Consider the following 6000-nt stretch of genomic DNA (forward strand, 5'->3'; position numbering starts at 1 on the left):
TGACCTTTTTAATCCAACTAACATGGAGCCAAACTATTTAGGCTGAAAGTGTTATAATTAGCTTTGGTGATGCCCCCACCTCAGCACCCAAAATATTCCCGTTTCCCTCTCTTACCACAGCTCTGCCTTCACTGCAACACGTGGCTATGGCTCACCACCTCCTGTTATCACTTTTTAATGAAAAAAAAATAAGATATTTGGGAGAAAGTAGGTTCTTTGCAATCAAATAATAAACTAAAGGATCTGCCCCAACCAGCTCCTGATGAGTTTCGACTCAGAGTAAATGTATTCCAGCATAAGCGGATGAAGAAAGTTATTAGAGGGCAATCACAATATTTTACTCATTTTTTACTCAATATTTTATTCATTTTATAGCAGTTTAAATGACAGTAAAAACATACAGTTAGGGGTGCTCCTACATCCTCATTTCCTTCCTCTTTGCACTTCCACACCTTTCCTAGCCTGCTCCATCTGGAGGAAGGTTTCCAGCCAGGCATGGCTGGCAAGGAGTCAAGGGCAGAGGGACGCCCTCAGAGCAGTGTCCAGGGCTGATTTTGGGTAGCAAGAGAGAATCTCCCTAAGCTCGTGCTCTTTGTTAAAGCTTTCTGGAAAAGGCCTGTGCTGGAGAGGACTCTGGCACTGCCCATCCCGCGGACACCCCCCCATGTGCCTTCACTGTGAGCCAAAAACTTCCCACAGGCAACTCTTCCCTCAGTCCCTTCTCTGCTCCAGCACGTGTTCAACCACGCTGATAACGGTGAGATGCAACTGGTTCTGCTGAGATGCTGTCCTGATGTGGGTGTGTAGCTTCTGATCAGCCCTATCCCTTTTCCTTCCCCCACTTTGAGTCACACTTCCCAGGTTTTTTTGCTGGCAGTGGGATCTATTTTAATAGATGGAAAGCGAAGCCTCTCCAGCTCCCTGCGCCGCAGCTCAGAGCTGCTGGATTGCTGCTGTCTAATCTCCCCTTCCATACCCCAAAACCCTGCAGCTGGTGGCACAGGTGGGATGAGGTGGGTTTTCAGGTTCTGCCCATGCCTAAAAAGGCAGCAGGCAGCTCCACTGATCAGCATCCACTACTCCCACTAGGATAGCCTGTTGCAATGTTTTGGCCCAGAGGCAGAGAAAACCCAGCTTTGATTAAGATAAGCCGGATGTTTTCCATTCAGAACTTCGGAAGAGACATTAGGCAGGATCCGTGGAGCAAACTTCTCTTTAAACACCAGAAGCAGAAGACAGAGGCCCAGAGTTAACAGGGAAAAGAGCTGCCTGACCCAGAAGTGCTGTCCTTTGATTTCATCTTATCCCTGTGCCAAAGCACAATGGAAACCTCCTTCTGTGGCTGAGGATTTGCACAGGGGCTGGGGGAAACCTGCTTTGCCCTGGAGCAGACCCACACCAGCAGGGAAGGGTCACTTTGCCACCAGTACCAGCTCCCTGTTCTGGGGAGTGCTCCTAATTCCATTAACCCCTCTGGAAAGCAGGTCAAGCCCTTCCTGTACAAGCGGGAGCTTTCGTTTTGCATATTTGCACAGGAGGGATAAACCAAATCACCAGAGCAGACAGAGCTTGAGGGCTCTGCCAGGTATCTCCTGGTAGCTTGAGCTGAGATGCTGCATGACCCTGGGATCCCCTGCATGCTGCCATCCCACCAGCAGCAGCTCTGCTGGAGCCCTGGATCCCCACACGCTGCGGGAGAGGCAGAGGAGGAAGCAGGAAGGCTGTGCCTGAGAGCTGCCAGCCAGCCACCCACGCCTGCCAAACTCCCCGGCCCAGAGGAACAGTGTAGGTTTGGTCACGCCAGCGAGGAGCGTCACCGCTCCCCATCATGAGACGGCTTAAAAATAATAAATGGTGGTAAGTGAAAAATGTTCCCTTCCTCTTCATTTCCCCAGGGTTCAGGAGGCTTTCACAAGCTGTTAAAGCTGGTTTCCGGGTTTTTTTCTGTGATGGATGAAAGTTTGTGTTTGCTTTGGTGAGACCTTATGGCTCTCTTGTAATTAAAAGTTCCAATAACAGAACTTAGAAGTTAATAAAACAAAATAAAAACCACCAAATATCACAACATTTGCAATACAGGATTCAGGCTGGTCAGGCAGTTTTCTTGCTTGTATTTACAGGATTCCTTGAGGTGGCTCCCATCAGAATTACCTTATGCATTTCCAAGAACACCATGATAGAGGTGAGGACTCTGGCTCCCCTCCAAGCTCACAGCTGTAGGAACTGGAGGCAGAATGAATCCACAGGCACACACAAGCTGACATCCTCTGCAGTCAGACTGTCCACGGCAAATTCCCAGTCCTGGTCTTCATTAACACGGGCCTCTCTCTGCCTCTCCCTGTTTTGTGAGCCAAACATGTTCAAGGGATGGGAGGTGAAGAGAGAATAATTTTTCACTGTCTCTTTAATGCAGGAACTGGAATCGAGTTAAATTAGTAGGAGATATGCTGAAAACAGAATAAGAAATTCAGCTTCACACAAGAGAACTATGGGACTATTTGAGTGAAGATTTTTGTGGATGCCCAAAGTTTGCATCTCTTTAAAAAAATGACTAGGCAAGCTCACAGAAGAAAATTCCAGTTGGAGCTAGAAACCACAAAGATCTCCCTGAGCTGCAGATTGCTGGAGGCTGTAAGAGAAATGGCACTTTATGACTGAACAAGTCCTAGACATTTCCCAAAACATGAACTGTGGGTCACTGCTGGAACTGGAATACCTGGCTGGATGTACCTGTGCTCTGACCTAGCCTGATCATTCTTTTTCCTTACTTATTTCAGTGTACAGCACTGCAGGAGGTAAAATCTGTGCCATTGAGAAGCTGTTTGCCCATTTTCTGAAAAAAAATCTCCCTCTGAAGGCTGAGTTTGCTCAGGAATCAGTGGTGGGACACTAGGATGGTAAATTGAGGGTCCAGTGACTGAGCAGAAAATCCCCAAAACAACCAGCAGGGCTTTATGAATAGACAGCACTGTCAGGTAGCTGGGATGGAAAACCACATTCCTGCTATCAGCTCCAAAGGCTCAGCCTGGCAAAGAGTGTGACTGCAGATTGTGAGTGTCTGTTTCCTTTTCTTTGTTTCCTTGTTGTCTTTTTTAAACAATCTGCCAATTCATCATTAAGAAATTAAATATTTTATAGCTGCTGTGATGCTGATGACAGGTGCCAGACTGATTGGTTCTGGCAGAGGAAATTTGCTGCTCATTTCTTCCCTTTGCAGCAAGAAGTTGTGTGCATAGGGGTAGAGAGAGGGAAGAGCTGAAGTCTCCAAGCTGTCCAGATCTGACCCGATAAAGAGTTTAAAAATAGGTACAATCTGGAAACATATTGGTGCCAAGAACCATGACAACAAAAGCCCAGCTCGAGTGGCTGCATGTGCTAGTCCTGCACGCAGTGGGTGGAAGGGGAGGCTCCCTGGCATGGCTTGCGGGGATGTCAAGGTTGCCCTGACTTACAGGACCCCCAGGACAGTGCTGCTTCCAGCCAGCCACAGAGCTCCAAAAGGAGCAATCATGTCATTAGAGCCAGAGACCCTGAGCTGTGTTCTGGTCTCTGCCACTGACTTCCCACACAGCCCTGGGTAACTCCTGGGCAAGAACACACCTCACTTTTTGGGTCTGTTTCAGACAGTTTCTGATTAGGAACGAGCTTATCTGGACATCACCATCAGATCCCTCAGTGTGGCCCAGCTGACCTCCCCTTCCCACACCCAACCTGCCTGCCCCGCCCTGGGCCCGTCCTGAGCAGAGATCGCCTCATGCCCTGGGAGAATTTGGCGATTTGGGAAGCTCGTGCCCATCTCTGATTGCCTCCTCTGCCTCCTTCCCCACAGCTTTTCCATGAGCCAGGTTCCCCTGGGGCAGCCTGGTTTGTGCAGCACTCGGCTGAGGAGACAGACGAGCCACGTTCCCGAGGATGACACTAACAAGATTTAGTACGTGACTGAGGCTTGCAATTGGTGGTGATAACTAGAGAATTACCCTGATAAATATTTGATATGATTTGGAGAGTAATAATAGATTTTTGTTGCCCACGATTTCCATCAGGAAGAGGCAAGGGGAAAGAGCTGCTGAAAAGGGGAATGTAATTGTGGCATCCATCTTTCTGGCTGAGGTTACCTGTCCTTTGCAATAGATCAGTGGGGAATAGGGCAGGGGGGACGTGGAGGGGCAGGAGGTGACAGGGCATCCCTCAGCCCCACTGCATTTGAGATCTGCTGGCAGGCCCGAGGCTCTGGGAGGATTGAGTGTGTGATTCCGTGTGTGTGTGACAAGCCAAACTGAAAAATGGAGGGGAAAAAAGAAGTAAGGCCAGAGAAAGAAAATAGGATGGAAAAATCCAGGGCAACAATGGAAAAAGGTCTGGGCTGGTGATGGGAAAGCTGGGATGCAAAGGGAGCTTCCTCTGTGTGTTGGATGTAAATGTAACGACAGCAACCCAACACCACGAAATTCCAATAGGATTCCTGCTCCTCAGAGCCAAGATATTTTGTTGGCAGGTAGGTGAGAGGAGCATATGTCTCTGTTGAGAAGCTCAGTGACACACAGCAAGGCCTCAAAGAGCGGCAAAGCAAATCTCCCCCTTCTCCCCCTGGCATGGGGTGGTCCCAGAGACCCCACAGCTTTGGCTGTCGTTGGGTATCACAGCAGGATGGCAGCGCTGTCCTGGGGTCACAGGGCTCCAGCACACCCTCAGCAAAGGCCACTAACTGGCACACAAAGGTTCTGTTCCCACCTTGCTGGAGCCTCCACAGAACCATGTTTAAAACCACAGGTGAGCTTTCATTTCTGAGGAATCACTTTTCACTGGCAACAGGACAACCCTGCCAGGACTCTCCAGCTGAGGATCTGGGACACCCAGCACCCAGAGCTCCTGTCCTGGTTGTGCCACCCGCCTGCTGTGACACACAAAGCAAGTCACTCCATCCCTCCACGCCTTTGTTCTCTTCCCAGTGCTTCCTCTGCTGATGTAACTGTTCCCGTTGGAGCAGAGGTTTGACAGTGCAGTGGTGCCTGGGTCTTCAGTTTCCACCAGGATATAAATCGAGGTCTCCTGATTCCCAGAGGATCTGTCACTGGTGGAAGCAGCACAAGCTATCTGCCTCTGAGACAGTGGGCTTCCTTTCACTTTGGTGCCCAGTTTGAGGCCTCTGACAGTAAGTGTTCACCTCATTCTTTATTCCTGTCCTTATTTTGCACTCAAGTCATTACTCAGGCTGCATTCAGTGGCATCAGCTAAAGGAGATTTTCAGATAATGCAGGCAAAGCAAGTGAGAACAAAGATCACAGCGAGGAAAGTGGTTCTTTGGCATGTTCACATAACAGCTACTCCATCAGGTGGAACATGACAGTTATTGTAGGAATCTCTTCGTAAACCCTAATACACACTCAATTATATACTCTTAAAATTCCCTTTTTGTTCTGTATCACTCATCTAGAGAAGTGTCAGACGGAGAAAGGCAATAATCCACAGAGACACCAATTCATTTCATCCACATGCTCGGGGATAGTTATTAATAGCAGAGCTGCTGGCTAATTGCACATGTCCTGTTACAGGAGATCAGTCACACACAGAAGAGCTTGAAAACAACTTCGTGTCATTTCACACGGAACTGTTTAGTCAGGGCTCCACTTGTGTCCTTGCTGGATGTGTATAACCTTTGTGAGGGTTTGGGTTTGCTGTGGTTGAACTGTTCTGGGAGCTCTGCTTCCCTCCCCGAGGGTGCAGCTCCACCTGCACAGTCCTGGTTATCCTTTTGGGCTGTAGTGGTGACACAGTCTGAGGGGCCAGGGCTTGTCATATTGATAGGCACAGCCTTCATGTCATCCTTATTAAAAGAAAATAGGAACAATAATCCCAAGGGCTTTTTATCTGCAAGAGGCTATGGGCAACGTGGTCGTCTCTTCCACGAAGGAGAGGGAATGCTCAGCATGTAACAAACTAAACCCACCACTCTGCTATTGATAAATTACCCCGCTCTTATTTAGGACCACATAAAGTTCC

Source organism: Corvus moneduloides, chromosome 21 (genome assembly GCF_009650955.1).
Source record: "Corvus moneduloides isolate bCorMon1 chromosome 21, bCorMon1.pri, whole genome shotgun sequence".
In the NCBI taxonomy this organism is placed as follows: domain Eukaryota; kingdom Metazoa; phylum Chordata; class Aves; order Passeriformes; family Corvidae; genus Corvus; species Corvus moneduloides.